The sequence below is a fragment of the Sarcophilus harrisii genome, chromosome 1 (genome assembly GCF_902635505.1).
Source record: "Sarcophilus harrisii chromosome 1, mSarHar1.11, whole genome shotgun sequence".
Taxonomy (NCBI): domain Eukaryota; kingdom Metazoa; phylum Chordata; class Mammalia; order Dasyuromorphia; family Dasyuridae; genus Sarcophilus; species Sarcophilus harrisii.
In genome coordinates this window covers 27,627,388-27,653,502 of record NC_045426.1, presented here as the reverse complement: position 1 = coordinate 27,653,502, position 26,115 = coordinate 27,627,388, and the positions used below count along the sequence as shown (strand labels likewise).

General features: G+C 37.3%; 1 protein-coding gene and 1 pseudogene across 1 annotated transcript in view; both read left to right on the top strand.

Moving 5' to 3' along the window:
• MAGI1 (membrane associated guanylate kinase, WW and PDZ domain containing 1) overlaps positions 1–26,115 on the top strand; it is a 691,778-nt gene that overhangs the window by 127,043 nt on the left and 538,620 nt on the right. The window lies entirely within an intron of this gene.
• LOC111719429 lies at positions 13,344–14,699 on the top strand (annotated as a pseudogene).

Genomic DNA, 26,115 nt, shown 5'->3' with positions numbered 1-26,115 from the left:
CTGGGAAGAGTGGGGACTCCGTGGGATGTAACTGGCAAGATGGGAAAGAGAATGAAGATTCCTGGTCCATGACTCTCAAAAACTGTTTCATTCTGTTCAACAAATGCACTGGGACCCAACCAGAGAGGGAAGCTTTCCATACAACCCATTCCTTCCTCTCTTCCATTTTTTGCCTTTTGCTTAGAAAACAATGATCAAATTTATGTAATCATGGTTGCCAAAAAATAGGCAATACCAAGTGAAGGCATAGATGGCCACCCCTGTCCTATGACTATATGTTAGGAATATGCACAAAAGTGAGATAGTCCCTGCTCTCAAGGAGACCCCACAGGCATTGAGTGGTAGAGCCAAGATTTAGATACTTCCTAGCTGTGTGACTCTGAGCAAGTCACTTTACTCTACTTTCCTCAGTTTCCTTATCTGTCAAAGGAGCTGCAGAAGAAAATGGCAAACATCAGTCCAGTACTTTTGTCAAGAAAATACCATATAGGGTTATGAAGAGTCAGACAGCACTGAACAACACTATGTACTAGGCACTGTACTAAGTAAGCATTTTATATGTTATGTTATATATCTATCATTTATCTATATCTATATATATCTGTACTAAGTAAGCATTTTATATGTTATATATATATCTATATCTATATCTATATATATATATCATGTTTACCTCTACTCAGCATTTTGAGTGAGGGGCTTTCCATAAGATAGCTAGGTAGTGCAAAGGGCAGCATGCTAAATGACTCCTGATATTCCTATTTGGTCTTAGATATTTATAGTTGTATGATCCTGAAAAAGTCAATTGAACTCTGATTGCTTCAGTTTCTGCATCCATAAAATGGCAATAATAATAGCATCAACTTTCAGGGTTGTGGTGAGGATCCAATTCATTTGTTCAGTCAGTAAATGTTTATGAAGCACCTTCTCTGTGTCAGGTACTGTTCTAAACACTGATGATATATAAAAAAAAGAGGGCAAAAAGGCAGTCTCTGTTCTCAGGGAGCTTACAATCTAATGGGATGATGGTTCTAAAATATTACATAGATAATGATGCTGATGCTCATTTTAGAACTGAGGAAAATGAAACTGAGCTTTTAAATGGCTTGTTCAGGGTCACACAGACATAATTAGAATTAATTGTCCTTTGATTCCAAGTTTTGATTTCTCTCTGCTGTATCCTAGTTGGAGAAATCACAATCCAGACCTTAATTTCCTTTCTCCCACACTTGCCTCAAGAAAACCTAAGTAGCCATCACTGCTTTTATCTTAAATTGTACAGAAACTCTCTGAATTTTTTTGTTTTTGTTTTTTATTTTTTGGAAAGCCATTGACTTTGATCAGGTCTCTCTTCATCTGGGGCTTCTGCATTAAGGATAATGCAGGTAGATTTGTCTAAGCTAGGTTTAGCAGCCTTGCTCTGGATCTCCCTGCTCCTTTCCCAGAACACACTGTACAGGACAGTCAGCAGAGTAATGAGATGAGGCAGAAAATCCTTGTAATTTCATTGTTAACTCGTGTTGCTCTTTCAGCTACTGTTGGCTCCCAATCATCTCATACTTTGGAGCAAACAAGGCTCTCCACTTTCCTGCTACCTTCTTATCTGTAGGTAGCAAATCGGCAATTACAGAGGATTCCTGTGCTCTGGGCTCCTCTGATGCTGCTCACTGGGCCATCAGAGGTCCTGCTCTTCTCCCACTGAATGGAAGGTAATTGAATTGTAAAAGTGTTTTTGGCCAGACTGAAGTAGGGGTCCTCACACTTAGCCAGTAACCTGCAGACATTTAACAGTGCTTGATGACCTTATCCCCATACACCAGCAGCAGCAATGCTGCTTCTGCCCATTGATAACGCTGGGGGTGCTATAGCATGTTCAGGGGTTTAGTTTCTGGGTCCCAAAGGTTGTGTGTGTGTGTGTGTGTGTGTGTGTGTGTGTGTGTATGTGTGTAGGGAGGAGCAATGAATGCCATGGTTGCTAATGTTTTTGTTTGTGTGTGTGACTCCAATTAAGTCTTTCCACAATAATTTTGATCCCTCCAAAATGAGAGCTCCATTGTTCCCGATTTTTCTTTGAGAAATTTGATTATCTTTAGTATAAAAAGGAAGCACATGTTTTCTGAGGAGAAAAAAGTTCAATTGTGTGTGTGTGTATATGTGTGTGTGTGTGTGTGTGTGTGTGTGTGTGTTAATCTTATTTAAGAAGGAACAGCTTTGTGGCTTGGCAACATTCATTGGTTCAATTTGAAAAAAGCATTGGTCACTTTCCAAGATTGCTCATGATGTTGAGAGTGTGGCCCCTTTTTCTTTCTTGTCCCCCCAGGACAGTTTCCTTCTTGATACGTTGACTGGGAGAATCAGAAGACCTGGGTTTGAAATCCATTTTTGTGTAGTTGAGTGGCTAGGGTGTTAGGCTTGCAATTTGGAAGGGCTACCTTTGACATTAGTTATGGTTCAACCACTTCTCAAGGCCCATTTTCCTCAACTGTGGAATGGGTATTACACCCCTCAAAGTTTGGTATGAGGATCGAATGACATAATGTATGGAAAATAGATTTCAAATCTTAACATAATATATGCTCACTGATAATATACATATATATAATGTACATAATGCCCATACCTATCTATATGTATAAACATAAATGGATGTATACATGTGTATCCGTTCCTGTTAATTTAAACCTTTTAAAGGGAGAGAGTGTTTAATTTTTTCATTATTTCCAAATGCCTAGTAAAGTTCCTGGTACAGGATAGAAACTTCATAATGTCTGTTGATTTGTTGGGCAAATCATATAATTTCCCTCAGTTTCCTCAAGTATAAAATAAGGTCTTTGGCTTCTTTCCCATATCAAGACATGTATTTATCTTGTTCCTGCAGGTTTCCTAGTTAAAACAACACCTAATTGTATATACTTTAAATATTTTTTTCAAAGCCATTTCATAAAATAATCTGTTTGATCCTCATAATAAACCCATGAGTTATATGTGAAGGTGGTATTGATAATAATAATAATTAGGCCACCAAAGCTCAGAGAATTAATGATTCAAAATGGTGCTGTGCGGTAGAAAGGGAATCCCCATATTAAGAACCCCTTCTGAAGCTGCTTCCCAACTTCTACTCTCTTTGGTGGGCTGTGGCCTTAAAGGGAAGTCAGATTACTCTCCACAGATCTACAGATCCCTGAAGGATTTAGGGGATTTCTCTAGTACTTTTACTCACAAACCCCCACCCAGCATGGTCCCCATTGATCATCAGTTAACCAACCACAACTGATTAGTTTTAGAAAGTGATATTTACCATTTGTTGCAGAAAAACATCTCCTCCCCCAACTGAGGCTAAAGTCTGGGATATATTATTTCCTTGCATACTAAAGGTTCTTGGGAAAGAGTAAGCTCAGGCTCAGAAAACTCATGTGACCAAGAGATAACTCACAGCTTCTGATGGTTGGAAACCTTTTTCTTCTTTTGTGGAATCCTTATCAGTATAACTCTTAGCTATTTCATATGATTGATTCCCTGGGAAAGTCCTGAGATTGCCCATATAGATTTGTGCCTGGTTTCCTTTGGTCATGTCTCAGCACCTGTTGTCCTGGAGACTCTGAAAACTACAGCTACTGATGGAAAGTTCAAATCTTCCAACTTGTGGAAGTTCACAAGGTTTTCTTCTAGTATAGGGGAAAGAGATTCCTTCTTCTCTTTTCCACTTTAAGAGCGATTCCATCTCAGGGGCTTGGCTGGTTCTGAGATACCATAGCTCTTGGAATACTGGCTTGTTAATTCCCTGGGTCCTGACTGATTGCTATCCCCCGTGTGTCTTGTCTGTCTGTCTGTCTCTTTTTCTCTCTTAATAGCATTTTATTTTTTCCAATTGTATGTAAAGATAATTTTCAACATTCATTTTTGTAAGATTGTAAATTCCATTTTTTTTCCTCCCTCCTTCTCTTCCTCCCCACTTCCTAAGACAGCAAACAACCTGTTATAGCTGGGTCATGTTTGTACAATCATTTTAAACATATTTCCATATTTGATGGATTCTCTTTAACCAGCCACAAGACATTCCCTGTGTCCACAAGATAAGTGGGTTTTATCCACCTTCATTCAGTGACAGGGTGCTTGCATAACTTCTCCCAAGTAGGGATGGCTTGTTTGTGCCCATGTTTATACCTTTAATTGATAATGGAATAGGGGAAATCTGGGCTTTGTTCATAATTGATTTAAAACCTTAATTTTCTAATTGACCAAAAAGGTGCACTGACCTGGGAAGATATCAGTGTATGATTGTTGTTTGTCCTTCCTTCTCGAAGAAGGCCATGACATTAGGGAATTGATGCCATGATGTGCAAGTGAATTGAATTGAATTGAAGTGAGGGAGGACTGGGCAAAGTCACCTGCCTCACTTTCCCCTCCAGAACCCTCTAGGTCCAGTAACAAGATAAAGATCAGGAGCACTGAAGATGTTCTTGGATACAGTGAGAGACCTTGACCTTTTTAAGCTAAAATCTTCAATAGGTATCAGTCTGACTTAAAGCATTATCCACTTAGTGATTAAGTCGAGGTAAGAAATAAGCCCGAGAATGGCTTTTTTTACCTAGTATCTATATATATATGTCTCCATATATATCTGGGGGTCGGGGGGGGGGGGGGGAAGACCCTCAGAGTTTCTGATCAAGCCAAAAACAATTGTTATTTACATTCCCTATGCACCAATTAGAGCCCAAACAATGACCAAGTGGGGTATGGCCTAGGACCTATTCTATTAAGAATTTATTTACTTTATTATTTAGATTTTTTTTTTTTTTTGGATTAAGTGAAAGAGGAGATGGGATCCTATCTCCTTTTTCCCCTAATCTCCACCCCCCCCAAAAAAAAAATCCTTGGGATCCTCAAAACAACTAAGTGAGAAGTGAGTGCTCTCAGTGCTTCATTTTACAGATGGGGAAATAGAGGCTCATAGAAGGTGAGCCACTTGAGCAGAGTCACACAATAAGTGTCTTTAATGAGATTTGAAGGCAGGCTTCTTGTCAGGGCCCTATCTTTTATGGAACTCAGCCTTTTATTTTACCAGATCAGCCTTTTATTTTACCAGGTTTAATATTTAAAAACTTGTCATTTTCAAGAAAATATAGGAACTGATTACCTTATCTTGATTCTGTCCTTATTGGTTGTTTACTATACGAATGAGTCTTCTGTGTCTTGTGGGTAATAACATCTGTTGATCTGAAGGTTTTATCTCACAAAAGAGTGTGTATGTGTGTGTGTGTGTAGCAGCTTTTTATATATATGAAAAAAAAAAAAAAAAGCCGAGGAGTCCAAACAGAGCCAGATGTGAGGTTGCTAGAAGCTATCGCCAACTCTTGATGAGACACACGTGGATCATCCAATTTGTGGATTATGTGTGGCAAATTTTTAATCCTAGTGTGGTTTCCTTCTTCTTGCTTCTGAGTCGCCTATCTTGCTAGTCAGTTAACTATGGGCTAAGGGGCACCTTCAGACCTGAACACTTTCTTTTGGACTATCTAGGCAACAACAACAACAAAAAAAATCATCCCTATATGGACAGGGAAAGCTTGTTTGTTCTTCTACTGCTGAGTCATAGATATTCACTGAATTGTTTTGGTATTTGGACTGGCCTATCTATACATAGGCAGATTTTTTTTTTGTAGATATAACTTTTAAAAATAAGAATTCATTCAACAATTAAAAAATATTTCTTACATTGCCTTTATTTTCTAATACCACGTTTTCCTTTTCTTTCAAGAGAATGAGTCCTTATAGCGGAGAATAAAAAAAGAATGGGGGGAAAAAAACCCAGCTCAGCTATATTAATCAAAATATGACTCAAAATATGTGTTGTTTTCCATTCTCCTAGGCCACCACCTCTGCAAAGAAAGGAGAGAGGTTCATTTTCATATCTCTTTTCTAGGATCAAATGTGGGAATTTTGACTACCCAGCATTCAATGTTGCTTTTTTTTTCCTGTTGTCAATAATTATTTATGGAGACCTTTAATGTGTAATAGGCTTTACTCAATTCTGGGGGATAAAAAAGATCCTCTGCCTTCAAGGAAATTATATTCTTTAAGGTTAAATAAAAAAATAACAATAAACAAAAAAAAATCATAAAGTAGGAAAAGTATTTAGTATCTCAGAAAATCAAGAAAGTTCTCCTGTATCATTATAGAATCTTAAATTTTAAGCTTAGGAAAGATAAAACTCATCTGACTTTCATATTTTTCAGATGAGAAAATGAAAGTTCAGTGAACTTTAAGTGACTTAGACAAGGTTGCACAAATGGTACGAAACAGAGCCAGGATTTAAAACCATGTCTTCTGACTGTTAAAGCCAGTGCTATTCTCACTAATCGGCTAGCAGCCCTAGGTCAATGTGACATTTAATCTAAGTGTTAAAAGAAACTCAGCACTCTGAGAGGATCTAATGATGAGGGAATGAGTTTGAGGCTTTGGACACCAACTATCAAAATTATATAGAGATGGGAAATGAAATGTCATGTACGGAGATGAGCAAGCAAGTCTAAGGGTCGTGTTTCCTCCTGGAGGTCTTGGGGAGACAAGGAAGCTTCTTGAACAAGGGAATGGCAGATCTGTGCTGAGAAATGTCAGTTTAACAGTTGTTTGGAGAATGGAATAGAGACAGAGGAGATTAAAAATAAGGGTACCAATTAGAAAGAAGTCCCAATAGTCCAGATGAGAGATAATGGGGGCTTGGACTATGGCATTAGATGTTTTAATGGAAATTAATAGAAAAAGATTGAGAGATGTTGAAGAGATAATATTTGCAAGACTTGGGAATGGATGGATTATGCATTATGCTATGATGATGAAGTCAAGATGACTTCCAGCCTGTGAACTTGGGTACCTGGAAGGATGGTGTTGGGCCCTTAAAAGAAATAAAGAATTTAAGAAGGAGAATCTGTTTGGGAGGAAAGATAAGTCAATTTAAATATTGACTTCATGATTGAGTTCAAGATTTTCCAAACTTTTTTCTTAGAATCTTTGTCTTTGAAATGTTATAAAGAAAGCTTTTGAGAGAAAACATCAATGTTATTAGTATTTTCCACTCAAAAATAATTAATATGAAATTATGCATATATCAAAAGTACTATTTGTAGCATTGTTTCTCTATGACAGTAGACTTAATTTTGTTTTTAGATGACTAATGTCAATGAAATTTGGTTGTTTTGTGATGTGTTTTTCAAAACTGGGGATTTTGATAAAATATGGTTAGGGACAATGGGTCCAATCTCTTTTATTATCATAAGAGCAAGTTAAAATCAGTTGTCATTACAGATTTTTATCTTCAGTCTATTTCTTTTGCTTCCCTCTTAGATTATCTCTAATTTTTCCAGCGTGGTATCTTGTTTGTACATAACTGAATATTTACCTCCTTTCCCAGTTTACATTGTGACCTCAAGGGCAGGTGTAGCTTTTACCATCATTTGTGCACTGACTGACAAATAGTAGGTGCACAACATATGCTTCCTTCTTTGACTTGACTTAAAGGAAGTTCTGTGTTTTATTCTGGAATCAGATAACAAGGTCACTGTCTCTGGGCTTGTTTCATCCTTATTTTCAGATGCAACTGAATATTTATGTTGTTCCCAGTTTAGATTGTAACCTCCCTGAAGGCAAGTATTGCATTTATCATCCTTTGTGCCCTGACTGCTTAGCACAGTGTGTGGCATATAGTAGGTGGTAAATACATGCTTTCTTCTTTGACTTGACTTGAAGGAGGTTTTGTGTTTGAGTCTGGAATCAGACACAAGGTCACTTTTCTTTGAGCATGTTTCATCACCATTTTCAGAAGCAACACACACACACACACACACACACACACACACACACACACTCAGCAGGAATCTATTCCAACCCATATCCGAGGAAGTCCCTTCCATAGCATATACAACAGGGACCATTTCATCTTTTTCTTGAAAACTTGCAGGGATGGGAAACAGCATAGCTCCTGAAATAATCCATTCCCCTTTGGGACAGGTCTTATTGTTAGGAAAGTTTTCTTGACATAAAGCTTTAAATATATCTTCCTGAAACCTTTACCTGTTTCTCTTAGTTTTTCCCCTTGGGGCCAAATGGAATAAGACTAATCCTCTTGGGTAAGACAGCTTTTCAAATACTTTTAAAGACAGAATCATTCCCCTTCTGAGTTTTCCCAGAGGCCCCTTCTCTTTCCATACCTCCCCTCCTCCCCAGGCTTTTTTTTTTTTTTTTTTTTGGCTTAAAAATTACCCTGATTGGGTGGATAGAGGCTGAAGTCAGTGTTTTTGTATCCTCTGGACCAGAGCTTCTTACATTTTTTTTTTCCATTTTCAACCTCTTTTCACCTGAAAGTTTTCCCCTACTCTCTTTTGAATCTGAACTGAGGTGTTTCTGACAGTGTTTGTTCAAGTACAGTGCAAAGTGTGCAGGTTGTATGTTCAGAACTTAGGCTACGGTGGAGTTCCTCCATGTAACATGGACAAGCACTGCCAGAATCACTTCAGATTCATTATGTGTTTGATTTTGAATTAGTTTTTGGTCATTGCATTCAGGAACTTTTTATTGTCATCAATTTTTTTTATGACCCCCGCATTTATCCTCATGAATCCCAAATGGCGTTCTGACCCACACTTTATTTTTTATTTATTTATTTTTTATTTAATAGCCTTTTATTTACAGATTACATGCATGGGTAACTTTAAAGCATTAACAAATGCCAAACCTCTTGTTCCAATTTTTCACCTCTTACCCCCCACCCGCTCCTCCAGATGGCAGGATGATCAGTAGATGTTAAATATATTAAAATATAAATTAGATGCACAATAAGTATACATGACCAAACCATTATTTTGCTGTACAAAAAGAATCAGACTCTGAAATATTGTACAATTAGCTTGTGAAGGAAATCAAAAATGCAGGTGGGCATAAATATAGGGATTGGGAATTCAATGTAATGGTTTTTAGTCATCTCCCAGAGTTCTTTCTTTGGGCGTAGCTGGTTCAGTTCATTATTGCTCCATTGGAAATGATTTGGTTGATTTCGTTGCTGAGGATGGCCAGGTCCATCAGAACTCTGATCCACACTTTAAGAAGCTTTGCCCTACAAAGAATTGGAGCACGAATAGATGCCCATCAGTTGGAGAATGACTGAATAAGATATGGTATGTGAGAGTAATATAATATTATTTTTCTATTAAAAATGATGAAAAAGGTGATTTTAGAAGGTCCTGCAAAGATTTATACAAACTGATGGTGAGTGAAATAAGCAGAACTAAGAATACATTGTACAAATAACAGCAAGATTGTGACGTGATCAACTGGGAAAAACTTGGTTCTTCTTAGGGGTTCAGTAATCCAAGGCAATCCTAATAAACTTTAGAAAGAAAACAACACTTGCATCCAGAAAGAGAACTATGGAGATTAAAGGAAAATAAAAACATGCTACATTCACTTTTTTTTCTGTTGTTTTTTCTCTCTCTCATAGTTTTTCCTTTTTCTTCTGATTTTTTTCCTTCCAACATGATTCATAAAGAAATGCCTATTAAAAATTTAATATGCATATGAAACCAGAAAAAAAATAAAAATGTACAAAAAAGAAATGTCACCCTAGATAAGCATTTTGGGGTTCTGTTCAGAGTTGTTGTAGCTCTATGATTGTCAGGAAGGTCAATTTTAATTTATTGCATTGGGTGATGACACTGTTCAGTTGGTGAGCTTAAGAATCCTGGAAACATCTGAGGTCAAATCCTGCCTTTTTTAGGCATTTTACAAGCTGTGTACTTTGACCCTTAAAGTTTCCAGGCTTGCTTTGTCTTCTGAAGAATTAAGGGGTTGGAGGTCCCTTCAATTCTAAATTTGAATCCTATGTGACTCATTTCTACTCTGTGCCTTGGTTTCCTTTTCTGCAAAAAGAGAGGGCATTAGGTTTATGATTCTATGATCCAACATCTCATCTGTGTTCTCTTTTAATCTTGAGTTTGTTTAATTAGCTGCTTCTATGAAACGAAGTCTAGGAAAGATGAAATTATTGTTGACAGGATTTGCTTTCATTATTTTTTACTGAGAGGTTTTCCATCTTGAATATTTCATCTAGACAAAGACTCTTGGAGAACTGAACATATTCAGTGTGGAACACTCAATTTATTTCTGCTTCGAAAAGTCAAGATTTTTTTTTTTTTCTAAAAGACTTTCTCTCTCCCAAGCTTGTCACCACTCATTATTAACCATCCCCTCCAGTATTGTTTCTCGTACTTACTCTGTCTGCCAAAGTCATTTACAAACATTTATTTTACTGTTAGCTGTTTTTCCTAGTTCATTGTGAACATTGTCTATCTATAGCTGTCTTTTAGCTTTGCACCCATTTCATAATCTGGGGCTGCTTCAGCTCTCAGTTCTGAAATAAAAGCAGGGTTTGAGGGGAGGAGAAGCACCAGCCAATTGCAGTGGGCTCTGTGACAACCCATTCTGACTCCTTTAAGAACACTTTGACTGGAGAAAATGATTTTAATACTTGGCAACTGCCTCGTGGTCATTGGTGCCGAGGGAGAGGAATTTCATACATGTGAATGCAATTTGATAAAAGTCTCCTGAGAAGAGATTCCAGGCAAAAAGGGTCAGGAATACGAATTCACATACCGGCCTTGGAAATGCCGATACACTAACTTGACTCCGTGCTGTGCTCTGAGTTGGCATTTTACCAGACTCTTTCTGCATAGAAAATAGGTAATTGTATCATGCCGACGAGTTGGCTCGCTGATTTTTGCGGCTTCTTGCATTTTAAAAAAAGTTATTTGTATCAGTGTAGTTTCATAAGAAAGACCTGATTGTCATCTTCCCATCCCATTCATTTATTCCATTCAACATCTACTAAATGCTTACTGTATGCAGGGTTTTAGAGATGGGGAAACTGAGGCACAGAAGTTAACTAACCTGCTCAAAATCCCACAGATAATACCCATCAGATAAGAGATTTGAACTTGTATCCTGAGGACTGCTTTTTCTACTCTAGTTGACTTCAAATCCTGACTGCCACTTGGGTGTTGTATCGCTCCACCCCTAGAAATCTCCCTCCCCCAGTGTAATACAAGTGCTTGAGGGTGGGAATGTCTGTAACCTAGAACTAGGGGGCCTCAAGTAGCTGTGTGAGAAATGCTCATGTACTAGAATTACCCACGATCCCACAGGAGTAAGGAGGAGAGCCCTTGAATCTCAGCCCTCCAACTCCATAATTGTGCTTGTCTATGAATAGAGGACTTCCTGACTGATGCTGTGGAAGATTATTTCAGGATGTCTACAGCTTCATGTTTTTGACTTTCTGTAGCCCAATCCTTCAGTGTGAGAAAGAGTTAGGAAAAGGGAACTCTGGGAGGCAGCTACACATTGCATTACCTGGAATGAGGAAGATTTGAAGTCAAATTTGGACCCAGACACTTACAGGATGAGTGACCATGGACAAGTCAGTTGCTCTCTGTTTACCTCAGTTATCTCCTGAAGAAAAATGGAGATAATAATTTCACTTACTTCCACTTTTGTTGTTCTTGTGGATTAGTTTCAGTCATATCCAGTTCTTCATGACCCCATTTAGGGTTTTCTTGACAAAGATACTGCAGTGGTTTACCATTCTTCTCTAGTTCATTTTACAGATGAGGAAACTGAGACAAATAGGGCAAAGTGACTTTTCCAGGATCACACAGCTAAGAAGTGTCTGTGGCCAGATTTAAACAGATGAAGATCAGTTTTCCTAAATCTGGGCAAGGAAGTCTGTCTATTATGCCAACTTGCACCACCTCCCAGAGTTGTTCAAATGAGATAATGATTGTAAAGCACTTAGCATGGTTTCTAGCACATTTTATATGATATGCCCATTTGTTAGCTGTATTTTTAAAAATTTCTTCTTTTTCTTCTTCTTCCTCCTACCAATACTAGCCTCAATAGCAGCAGCACTACTACCACCATCATCACCACTATTACTACTACTACCACTACATCTATCCCTCCTCTTCCTCCTCCTCCTCCTTCTCCTCCTCCTCCTCCTCCTCCTCTTGGGGGAGAAGAAGTAGCATATAGTATCTAGAAGGATGCTGAACTTGGAGATTTGGGATTCAAGTTCCAATGTTTAGTTGCTGTGCTACATTGCAGATATCATTTATACCTCCCTAAGCCTCAGGCAGATCATCAACAAAATAATGTTAATAATAATTATCTCATTTCCTAATAGAGTTGTGAGGAAAATGGTTTATGACTTTTTAAGCCTTTTATCAGCATGACTTGTTATATGAGCTTTGATACTTCCCTCCCACCCCTCATTTAAAAGTATTTTATTTTCTCCACATATAAAGACAATCTTCAACATTCATTTTTGTAGCATGTTGAGTTCTGACCTTTTCTTCCTTTTCTTCCCTCCCTTGTCCCCTCCCCAAGAAAACAAGCAATCGGAGATGATGCTGATAGACTTTTCTAAAGGGATCTAGCATCACCTAGTCACAGAGGTCCTCAAACTACAGCCCGCGGACCAGATACAGCAGCTGAGGACGTTTATCCCCCTCACCCAGGGCTATGAAGTTTCTTTATTTAAAGGCCCACAAAACAAAGTTTTTGCTTTTACTATAGTCTGGCCCTCCACAGTCTGAGGGACAGTGAACTGAACTGGCCCCCTATTTAAAAAGTTTGAGGACCCCTGACCTAGTGGATATGAAGGTCAGGAAGATCTGAGTTCAAATCTTGTATTTGGCAGAACTGCTGCTTGTGACTGTGGACAGGTCATGTCTCCCCTGGATATCTCAGGTAATCCTCTTAAAGTTGTGAGCCATTTGCTCACCTGTATTGTGAAGAGAATTTCCCACATTAGAAGTTCCCTGACACTGATAAATTCCCAAATGTGGAGTAAAAAAATACTAAGAAAAAAAGAAATGACTATAGATTTATTTAGGCCAAAGGATTCGAGGCTAAAGAAATATAGTCTATTCCTGAAGTGGAAGAAGAGGAATGCAGGATTGCTGTGGGTTCTGGGCCAGGAAATGTTAGGCAAAGAGCTCTTAGAAAAATCTCTCTGTGGTTTGAGAGCTCTGGAGCAAGCTGAAAAAAAAATAAGCAAAACCCAGGAAATTGTTACAACACAAGGTGAAAGCTGTTTTGAAGGGGAAGAATCAAAGAAGTCAAACCAGATCCTCCGTGGAACTCATTGTCTAGTGGGCTCAAATGTTCTGGAGACTAACTTGATTAAAAAAAAAAATCAGCCTAGCATTTCCTAAGAGCATAATATTATAAAATATAAAAAAATATAAAATTATAAAAAAATTGTAATAAATTATAATATAAATATAAAATTATAAACAAATATATGGCTTTGTTTTGAATTTCTCTCCTTTATTTCAAAGTTTCTTATTTTCAAATAACATAGACTGAGTCAAGAATTTCACAAATGATTTTGGCGCTGAACTCCCCCTTCTCCTGCCCAAAGTGTTCCCTGGTCACAATCATGTCAAGCTCTTTATTGCTGCAGTTGGCCAGTCCCTTTGTCAGACCTACCCTGTAGTTCTTGACTTTCTGTGTGGGTCTGTAAGTCAGTTGTTTTGATTGGATAAGGTCAGTGTGATATTGTTTCCCTCCCTCTCCTACACCATTGGGTTTCATATAGATTACAATAAGCCTGATACACACACACACACACACACACACGTGTGTGTGTGTGTGTGTGTGTGTATCTGTATAAATTGATTATCTGTGAAAGTCCATACAAGGGAACCTAGCACTTTCTTCTCATTAGGTGAAAGAGGGAAAAAGATCCTTCTTATCATGTTGAAATGAGATTGACCTGCAGACTTGATTATTATTTTATTTTTGTTCCTTTCTCAATGGACAAAATCTGTCAGAGACACATCTCGGTATTTTATAAGCATTTTTGCTTGGAGAGAAATTTCTGGTCAGACTTTTCCCTGCTAAACACAACTTTTTAAAGTTGCTTTAAAGAAATGCAGGCTTATCATACATCATGGCCAGAAATGTCACCTACAAAACTGACCCCCATTCCTCGAACTCCCATGTCTTCATTGGGAATCTCAACACTTTGGTTGTTAGGAAGACTGATATTGTTTGTGCTATTGTGGCAAGAGAGGATGGCAGAATGATTGCTGGCCAGGTGCTAGATATTAATCTGGTCTCAGAGGCAAAAGAAAATTGAGAAAGAGTAGGTGTAAAGCATTCTGAAGCTGAGATATGAGGCTCTTCCTTTGAACAAGATAATGATTTTCAATGAGATTATGACAGGCTGTACAAAACTACTCAGCCTATGTACTACCTTGTCCTCCCATTGCTCATGCAGTGGTGCCCTCAAAATGCCACCTTATGTCAGGACCCACTTCCTACAGAGGCAAAAGGGACTTCAATTCCAATTGGGGCTCTTCATCCAATTCTGGCAAATTGAAAGGTGATGAACTTTAGACAATTAAGATGGAGTTGACCCAGATAGAACAGAATGTGCATTCTTTATTGGAGATCCTGGGGGGAAAATGAGAAAGAACAAAGCAAATAAACAGCTCGAGTTGATCAAGGATGATGAGCAAGAAGCTAAAGAAGGAGAGGTTGATGGAGAGGAGTGGGGAGGAGGACTCAAAATACATGTTGAGGTTTTAGAATGCTCATCTGGGGCAGCTAGATGGTGTAGTGGATAGAGCACCAGCCCTGAAGGAAAACCTGAGTTCAAATTTGACCTCAGACCCTTGATACTTCCTGGCTGTGTGACCCTGGGCAAGCCATTTAACCCCAGTTGCCTTAGCAACAATAACAACAACAACAATAAAAAAGCTCATCTCATTATCTTTACCTACTCACTTGTTTTTGATCAAACTTTTCACTACAATCGCTTCCTTAATATCTTCCAACACATGTTCACTATTGTACCTAACTTTATTATTCCTTGTATTTACTCCCTCTCCTACTTTCTTCCATTCTCCTAGTAGTTATATTGTCTCCTGTAATTTTCTCTTTTAATTTTGATACCTCTTATGACTTAAGAATAAAAAGGATGCATTTTTTTAATTCTAGTAATTAATTCCAGTAATTCCAATAACTAGAAAATTAATTAAATATAATTCTAATTTTTTTTTTTTAAATTCAGGATAAGGTTTTTCTAAGTTTCACTTAAAAAGCAATGGAAAGGTGAAGATTCAGTCTATAGGAGATTCTCAAAAAAATGTTCCCCTGTCAATATAGAGAGTAAAAAATAGACTCCTTGAAATTGTAATTTGTGCCTACTGGTATCCACAGAGTGTCAAGAGACTACAAGCCTGCTAGATGGACCCCTGCTGGTGAGATTCTTGTTGGCTCTCTCTACTGTATACTATTAGCATCTTGTGTATACTTAGTCCTTTACATTTTATCTTCTCTATTAGAGCCTTGACAGCAGAGACTGTTCTTGCCTTTCTTCCTTCCTTCCTTCCTTTTTTTTTTTTTTTTTTTTTTCATAATTACAACTTTTTATTAACAGAGCCCATGCCTGGGTAATTTTTTATAACATTATTCTTTGCATTCACTTCTGTTCCGACTTTTCCTCTCCCTCCCTCCACCCTCTCCCCCAGGTTCTTGCCTTTCTTTCTAACCTAGTGCTTGTGTACTAGCACAGTATTTAGTATCTGATAAACAATAGATATTTGTTTATTCTAAGGTTATTCTAAGGTTTTTCCCCTTGAGTTGTTCCTAATGAGATTAGGCATTAGTACTGCCTAATGAACAATAGTATTATTATGATTATTTTAATTTTTAAAAAAAATTATTTTAAATTATTTTAATTAATTAATTAATTAAATTATTTTAAAATCTGAAAGGGCAGAGGTGGTCCCTTCTGAAACATATTAGAATTTGGTGGAGAAAATGGAGGGAGGAAATGGAGAGCTGCTTCAGGAAGTAGTGAGCTGCCCAGTGTTGAAGATATCAAGCATAGGAAATTGTAGAAAGTCTTTCTTGGGTAGGAGTTGGATTAGATGACCACTCACATTCCTCCATTTCTGACCTTTAGATTTGTGAAATCCAGGAGAGCCCAGTAGCAGGGCTCAAAACTGACACTAAATCTGATTCCACACTCTAGATCTCCTTTGTGAGAATTGCTAGATATTAACAATTGTCTCAATTGTTAATAGTAATATTAATTATATTTTTATATATAATTATAATTATATATTAATAATAATAAATAAAAAGGAGGACAAGAGGAACAAAGAAAGGCACTCTGGCTTTATAGTCAAAGCAACTGGGTTCTACACTTGACCCTGCTACTTCGGTGAGCATTTAATGAGCCCTTTTTGTGTGCCATGCATTGTACTAGATGCTAGGAATATAAAGAATAAAAAGTTTTGTTCAAGGATATTACATGAAAAGCAACCCAGAGAAGTATGGAGAAACAAAGTCACCGTGTATGTGGTGGGGCGGAGTTGGGGTGACATTCCAAGAATCAGGAACACATAGTCTTTGGAAAAGTATGGGGGATGGAAACTGGAATGGGAGAAAGAAGGGAGTGGGTGTGAGCCATATTGACTTGGCTACCAAAAAACAGCAGTTGTAATGGTTAGGGTATTGACTTGGACTTCAGAACATTTTGCTCCAGTAATTGTGCTAAGTCAGGAAAATCTGAGTTCTTTTCATCTCACCCAAGGTAACTGTGTTACTCTAGGCAAGTCATAAAATCTGCCAGTTTCTTAGTTTCCTCATCAATAAAATGGATGAATTGGACTTAAAAGCCTTTCCAATTCTCTATCAATGATCTTGTGATTCTGTCATTAGCCAAATACTTGCATGATCTTGGACAAGTCAACCCAGTTTTCTTACCTGAAAAATACCTGGGTTGGACCAAATGATCTCAAAGTTTGCCTTCCTGTTTAACAGCTATGATTGTATGATCCTTCTAGCTCACAAAGTAGGTACAATACCTGCTGGCTTGTTTGCCTGTTTTTAAAAATAAGAAAGATGCATCCCTCCCCTCCAAAGCCCCCCCCCCCAAAAAAAAACACAACAGAAAGCCCCCAAAACTTATTCTCTTTCTTCTGAAGCTTCTTGAATTAATCTGGGAATGTAGAGAGAGTCCATTTTTCTCTGCAGGTGTGTGGCTACCTTAACAAGCTAATTTCACTCCTGTTGGGATAATTTAGAGTGGGCCATGGCCATAGGTATAGGTCAGATTTAAACTTTTATGTCCTTTGACATTTTACTTTAGAGCTTTATGAAGGTATTAATCTTTGTTTTTGTGATGGAAGTCAGGGAGACCCAAGCCTGGGGAGGGATCCATATAGACCATTATAGCATACTCCTAGGATGAGGGGAGGGCATTAGTAAAGCCGCATCCCCTCCCTCTTATGGTGGAAGCTTATTCTTCACTGGCCCATGAACATACCAAACTTAGACTGACCTCTACACTTTGGCAAATGCTCCTTTTCCATTGGGAATAACTCCTTTCTTTTATGTTTGTCCACACCCCCACCATTCTTTGTGTCTCAGCCTGTCTAGTCTAACATGCCTTCCTTTACCATTTACAACCCATAGGGATCTCCTGCTTTAGGAGTTATTGCCTAAAACACTCATTTTTAATGAGTTGTGGGGCTCCTCTGAAATCTCCAACTTGCTCATTTACTGCCAACTGTGGGGAACTTGTCTTAAATTCTCTCCTTACCCAAATACCCAGTAAACACCTGACCATATTGTCGGTGATGAATCAGTGTTACTCAAAAGGAACTGAATGGAGATGCAGCATGGAAGTCAGTTTGGTTGAGAGGACAGGGAGATGACAGCATGGAGTTTTCTTTGCCTCTTTCTACTCTTAGCTGGGAAGCCAGGTTGGTGGGATTTGGTGTGGTAGCTAAGAAAAATTCGACTAGCAGTCAGGGGAATGCAGTCTGTAGGTCAGTTTCTGCTACCTCCAGTCTCAAGCAGGGGCCTATCATCAGAGAGTAAATTCCAACTTCTTTTATCTATATCATAGATATATATCTCATTATTTATAATGCTGTCTCCCTGACTGAAAAGCAAACTTTTTGAAAGCAGAGGCTGTCTTTTCTTCCCTCTTTTATTTCTGTCCCTGCTGCCTAACAAAGTGGCTGACGTTTAATAAGCACTTAATAAATGCTTTTTGATTATTGACTGACTGATCTCAGCTCCCTGGACCTCAGTTTACCCATTTATAAAATGTGTTTAACAAGATTCTCCAAAATGTTCTTTTCAGCACTAATATCTCTGATATTTTACAGGTTCATAGTGGTAGGAGGGGACCAGTAAAAGGATTGGGACAGGGTGGGAACATTTTGCTTCAATTAATTTTGTATCTGCTATTAAATGAGCAATCTCATTCCCTATTACTATTAGTATAAATATCAGCAAATGAAACAGATCTCAGATTCCCTTGTAATTTGGAGATAAACTTTATGACAGCTGTATAGTTGTTTCCTCTGTAAAATCTGGGCGAAGGTCCATCGAGGATTCGATCTTTTGACCGTGGTTTTATGGGATTCCAAGTAAAGAGACTTACTTTTTCACTTCATATAGTGATTTTAACCATTAATAGAGATAGAAGTGAATTGTAATTTTTTTTTCTTTTAATTGTTGTAGTCGTTTTGTATTTTGCTTCCCTGGTTTGGCTTACTTTACTTTGTATCAGTAAATATTTCCATATCTCTGAATTTTCTATATACATTATTGTTATTATTTTTTAACAATGCAGTAACACTATATTACATTTATATACTTCAATTTATTTAGCTATTTGGTAATTGAGGGACATCTACTCTTATTTCTAGGCCCTTACTTCCATTTTCACTTAAGGAACATTATTGGCCTTTACATAACAACAATTAAGGTCACAATTAGAAGTGGCAAATAGGCAATAGGAAAAAAAAAGTCCCAACAAGTTAGAGCTGTCTAGCCTGCTCTATAAAGTCTCTCTTTACTGAAAACCTTTAATGAAACAAAAGCCCAAAGCCTACCTGTTGGGGTTGTTGGATTGGATTGTTAGAAACAGCTCTAACAGGGTTAGAGGGCTGGGCTTGAAGTCAGGAAAACCTGAATTTGAATTCTACTTGAGATCCTTAGCTATGTGACCCTGTGAGTCAATTGACCAGCTATCTGCCTCAGTTTCCTCATCTGGAAAACATAAATAATAATAGCATCTACCTCCTCGAGTTATTGTGAGCATCAAATGTATAAAGTGCTTTGCAAAGCTTAATGCTCTGTAGACATGCAAGTTATTTTAGTGATTTTACTTAAGAAATTCTTGTTCAAGGAAGGATTGGAACTGGGATTCTCCTTGGGTTCACTTAATTGTTAGCTTGATTCAGTTGCTTAGGCGCTCCATTTTTGCCTGCTTTTGCTTTTCCTTAGAGGTTAATGGTAAGGTACTCAGCCTAACATGTTCATCTGGCCCACAGTTCATTCACAAAAGGAGAGTATGGGTGTGGATAATCATCTCAGTCTCATAACTATGTCTGGAGCATGCTCAGTGTCTTGTCTTCAGGTATGAGACAGAGAGAGAAACTTTTGTGGTCACGCCCCAGTCTCATACTTGGAAAGCTTGCTCGGGCTGAGGATCCCAATTTGGAATGAGGGGGAGGGAGACCCAAACACAGGTAAGAGAGCACAGAATCTGCATGTTTAAATTGTTCAAATGCAAAATTTTTGTGTCCCTCCCTCAGGGAAGGGGACGGGGATGGGAGTGATAGAAGAATTGGGGATGCTACCTTTGGCTTACCCGTTCCCCCCTTTGTTCGGTTAGCGTGGATCTGTTTTGGCTCAGCCTGCTTGTCGATCTCATTGTTAGGGAGCCATGTTGGGCATTTTGTTTTTATTGTCTATCTTGTGTGGTGTTCTTCCCTTGCAGCCCGGTGGCAGGCAGTGAACTCCCCGCCAAATCAGTAGGAAAGACTGTTCAGGACATGTCGAGTGCCCTGGAGCAAATGGCCTTCTGCACCTGCCTGGCAACCTGAGAAGGCAAAACTTAGACAGGGGAGTGAGGCTTTCTCTTTCTGCCAAAAACTTCTTAGGTTCCAATAGCAGTAAAACTCCATCTTATGGCATAATAACAGAAGCAAAACTAGGGATCCTGGGTATTTTTTTTTTTAAGTCTAGCTTTGACTTTGGAGTCAGGGATCTGCATTCTAATTGTGCTCTTGTCACTTAGTACATGTGTGATTTCGGGCAGGTTAACATAATTGGGTCTCAGTTTCTGAATTTTTAAAGCATGAGAGTAGGGAGATACGACCTCTGGGATTCTTCCTAACTCTAAATCTGGGCTTCCATGGTCCCATTTTAACCATATTTCATAGTTTGTACTTATAAAATGTCTCAGTAATTAATTAGTATACAGAACTGCCTTAATCACATTCTCAAATCTCTAGAAAACAGGAAGATAGGCTGTCTCTTGAGAGGAAAAATAGCCTGAAATTTTTCTTTACATGTTTTCTTCTGCTGTATAGTGTTGGAGCAGGAGATATATATGATACATGTAATGAGATCATGGATGTAACAGAGGGAGGCAGTGTGGTCCAGTAGATTGGGATTTGGAGTTCAAAGATATGTGTTCAAATTCTATTCTTCATTCCTTATCGGATCTGGGGCAAATCATTTAACAATGTGGAATCCTGATTCATTCTCTATAAAATAGGGCTGGATGGCCTCTTGCAGATCTACAACTATGCTCTTAAAATCCAAAGTGTTTTTTGTTTTTTTTTTAAGCTGCCTGTTGGTAGTTAAGTAATTGGGTAATTAGCACCAAAGGTCCCATCCACACCCTTTAATTTCAGAGCCAACGTTCTATCCATGGCATCTTGCAGCCTCCATGTCAGGTAGATATAGTGTACAAATACTTTTTGCAAACTTCATAACTATATAGATAATAGTAGAAGTTGTTATTGTTATTATTTTTTACATCTCTGTTGCCAGTAGGGGCACGAAACTATTATGTGCACCTGGAAAAACATTTAATCTACAGAGGACAGATGCTGTTGATTAGAACGTTGGTATGATCTGGCAGATGTGGAGATGCCATGCTAATCCTCAGACTTTCTCTGCAGGTAGCAAGAATACTTTTAGGTGACATCATCATTTCAGTAGGAGTGGTTTTGTCCTTTTGGAAATGAGGACTACCTGAATTATCCACATAAGATAGGACATTTCACAATGGATGTAGACCATTTCATAATGTCCTGGAAGAAGCCACTCTTCCTGAGAGCAGGGATTCATCACTTTGTTTTAGGACATAGATTAGCACAATATTCCCACATTTGTCAGATCACAACTACTATCATTATCTATGGAGTGTTATAAAGTCTGCAAAGCACTTTATACACTCTGTCTGACAGCTGGAATAGAAGGTTGATTGGGGTGCCCTGATCACTTTCTCAGATGTATTCGATCAAAAAACACATTGGAGCTTTCAGAGAACTGAAGGAGCCCAGAACCACAGATTAGGAATGGAGGATCTTCTTCTTCTTCGACTTGTGAATTGTGATTGGGAGGGGAATGGGTGTGAGGTTGTTTTGGGAGAGGGGTTTTGTCTGACTTCCTGTGAGAGGTAGAGGAGGTTAGTGGTATTTGTCAGTGTTTTTTCTCTCCAGGTCTGCCCTAAGCAGACTAGGGGCCATAATAGAATCTGAGACTGGGGAGAGATGACTCCCATGAACCACAATGGATATTTTCCTCTAGCTCCCCGGGAACATCAGGGTTCCTTGAAACAAAGTCTGGAGAAATTGACAGGAATATTGGCTGAAATTTTATAGTGAATTATGTGTATGCATGTGTCTCGCTCTGGCTCTCTCTTTTTACCTCTCTGTCTGAGTCTCTTTCTTTCTGTCTCTGTATTTTCTGTCAACTTATCACATCTCTTAGAGAACAAGGAGTGGGTATAATTTCCATAACATACATAATATGCCATTATCTACCATTTATAAAATTCGAAAGGACAAAGCACCCTCTTATTCGATCCTCACAACAACCCTGGGAAGTAGATGCTATTTATTATCCTTCTACTTTACAGATGAAGAAACTGAGACCAAGAGAAGTACCCAGTAAGGCACAGTTAGTTGTTGGGTGGGATTTGATCTCACTGGTTCCAAGACTCATGGTCTACCACTATGCCATCTGCACACATCTGTGACATGTTCTATGTTATAAGAAGACATGATATGAATAGGGACATGGACCAGACTCATGAGTTCATTGGAAGAAGATCGGCACCTCGTCCATACTCAGTAGTCTTAGAGACTTGTCTATAGTACAAAGATTTGCTCGGAATTTTGTTCACATAGCCCTTGTGTGTGTGAGGTGGGACTTACTGTCTTTGTGGCCAGATCTCTATCCACTGTGCCTAGAGGAATTATTTCTTGGGATTGTAGTTGAGAGAGACAGAGAGAGAGAGAAGTAAAGAAAAAAAAAAAAAGAAAGAAATCCAAAACAAGTATGGTGTTAACATTAGTACCTTTTGGTTTCTTTGGAATTTTATCTATTTCATTACTCTCTTTAAATGTTCAAGTGTGACTAACTATAAATACATATTTATTCATAGGAACTCCTACTCCTTTAGAAGCAGGATCAGGGTCCAAGCATATTTTAAATCTTTTACTTTGGAATAATATATTCACAAATAATACATCATGTGATTTGGAAAGTTAATGCATTGTGGAAGGTTGGTTTTAATTTGCTTTCCCTAATCCAATTCTAATTCTGATCCAGTTCTGCAATTCAAATTCAAAATGCAGGTGGAGGGAGCATGCTAGATGCCATATTGAGAGTCTTGGGGGTTCTTTGGCAGTGCATAGCTAATTACCAGGGAGGCCCAGATCCTTGCTATAAATGAGTTTTACTACCTAAAGGAATTAATATAGTTTCCACTTGCAGTTTTGTACCTCCTCACTCACTCCCCTCTGTTAGTGTGACCACGGCCTGCTTTGTACTAGCTTGTACTGGTATTCACGTATGTAATGTTTCCACATCTCTCCTGATTTATGAAAGGATCTTGTGTTTTTCTGAAAGTTTACCTACCTCCTTTGACTTCCTGTGATCTGTTTTCACTTCATGTCTAACCTCATTTCAGCAGATGAATAATCACAATAGATGGTTGCACTGTATTGGGAAAGACTAGGGAGGAAAATACATCAGAATAATAGTTACAGCTCTCTCTGCCCCTTTTACTTTTCTCGGAGATGTCTTTTTTTTTTTTTTTTTTTTTTTTTAATCTTTTGATTGGCCAGATGATTAAAAGTGTTCATTTTTTTTTCCTTTATCATCATTCATTTAAAATTTATGATTATATTACTCTTGATCTCTCTACAGGTTGTCTTTTCTCCCCTTCCCCAACTCCTCACAAATATGGATTGGACTCTATCTTCCTGTCTTTTACATGTAGTCATTCTCCATGATTCTTCCCCATTGAGGGCTTTTTTCTTTTAGAAATTACTTGGTATTAGGTTTTTTTTTTTTCTTAAATGCTTTATATTTAATTACCCAAATGCACATCTCTCAATAAATGAAAGCTCTTCGAGGGTATGATTATTTGTTTTTTGTCATTGTATTCTTAGCCCTTGGCAGAGTGACTTACTGTTGATAGTTGCTTAATGATGTAGTTGAATTAGAATTTAATGATTGTAATTTTGTGAAGAGACAATATAGTTTAAAAAACTCTCTGCATTATAATAAAGCATATTTTTGAAGCTAAACATACAGTAAGTTAGATGAGTAGTTTGTAAATATGAGTTGGGCTAAAAGGAGAACACTGTACATGCCTGTGTACACACCTTTGATAATTGATAGCTTTGCTATGAGAGACAAGTCATACAACCTTTCTGAGCCTCATCTATACAGAAAGGGTTATTAATACCCTCCCAGGGTAATTTGATGAAGTACTTTATGAGCTTCTAAGTTTTATACAGCTAAGAGCCTATATACTTTTGTTTGTATATATGTATGCATAGATGGATGTGTGTATTTAATGATGTTTGCAAATCTACCTTTTCCTCACCATGATTACAGATGGCAATAAATTTTTAATGGGAATTGAAGATCTATTTGGAAGTACAAGATAAAAATAGTCTCCATTTTCTTCTTTCTCCTCCCAAGCTTATTGGGTGAGTCTTGGGTACTTTAGGAACCATCTGTAAAGGCTTATATGGAGATGAGCCTTTTTCTTGTTTAAAAGTTGTAAAAAGAATGTCCTGCAACATTTATTCTCTACAGTCTGGGTTAGTGAGCTGGTTCGCCAGTAAAGGGCACATCCCCTGTGTGGTAGAAGAGGGTTAACCCACAGAATGGTGAACGCAGCATCAAATGGGAATGGACGCCCCATCCAGTCAGAGGAGAAATAAATGGATAAAGAACAGTGGGAGACTGAGGAGTGAGGGAAAATTGTGATTTTGAGGGAAAGAAATTTCATTGAAATAGAGTTAAATAAGCAGTTATAAAATAAATTTGATTGTAAAGTATTTAAAATAAACCACTAAATATTTTACTCTCAGTGGAATATTACATGCATAGACCAAGGAAAAGTTATTTTTTAAAATTATTATCCCTTAAGTTTTTTTTTTTAAATTATTTTTGGATTTCATGGGAGGAAAGGGCCTAATTGAAGAGTAAGGGAACAGTTCACCTTTGTACAAGAATACTATAGAAAGGATGATTGAACTGGTCCATCAGCTCCATTCTATTGTGATTCTTGGGCTAGAGCTTTTCTTTAAACACCATGCATTCTTTGCCTGTTTGGATATGCCTTCTATTACATATTGAGAGTTGGATAATTAGTCTTCCTTTCACCTTAATGAGAAAGCATTTTCCTTTGCTGTATGTCATGTGACTTTTAAAAAAACAGTGACTGTGCTTTTGGGGTGTGCCATGATACTAGAATTACTGATGATCTTTAAAAGATATTAGGGACTTTCTGGGTTGGGAAAAAATGGGCAGTGATGAAAACTCCTTTATATCTTCCCTCATCCTTATCTTTTTTCCCCAGGTGAAATGTGTGCTATGTATAGATAATATACATTATGTATCTATTATGTATAGATAATGTAATATGGCTGCTATGTATAGATAATAATTCTAATGTGTGCTATATAGAGATAATATACATTATGTATCTATTATGTATAGATAATGTAACATGGCTGCTATGTATAGATAATAATTCTAATGTGTGCTATATATAGAAAATATACATTATGTACCTATTATGTAAAGATAATGTAACATGAGTGCTATGTATAGATAAGATACATTATGTATCTATTATGTATAGCTAATGTAACATGGCAGCTATGTATAGATAATAATTCTAATGTGTGCTATATATAGAAAATATACATTATGTATCTATTATGTAAAGATAATGTAACATGAGTGCTATATATAGATATGTATTATGTGATGTAACATGAGTGCTATGTATAGATAAGATACATTATGTATCTATTATGTATAGCTAATGTAACATGGCTGCTATGTATAGATAATAATTCTAATGTGTGCTATATATAGAGAATATACATTATGTAATGTAACATGAGTGCTATGTGTAGAGAATATACATTATGTATCTATTATGTATAGATAGTATAGCATGACTGCTATATATAGATAATAATTCTAATGTATGCTATATATAGAAAATATACATTATGTATCTATTATATAAAGATAATGTAACATGAATGCTATATATAGATATGTATTATGTAATGTAACATGAGTGCTATGTATAGATAAGATACATTATGTATCTATTATGTATAGATAGTATAGCATGACTGCTATATATAGATAATAATTCTAATGTGTGATATATATAGAAAATATACATTATGTATCTATTATGTATAGATAATGTAACATGACTACTATGTGTAGATAATAATTCCAATGTGTGCTATATATAGATAGTATGCATTATGTAATATAACATGAGTGCTATGTATAGATAATATATATTATGTATCTATTATGTATAGATAATGTAACATGAATGCTATATATAGATAATATATATTATGTAATGTAACATGAGTGCTATGTATAGATAATATACATTATGCAGCTATTATGTATAGATGATATAACATGACTGCTATGTATAGATAATAATTCTAATGT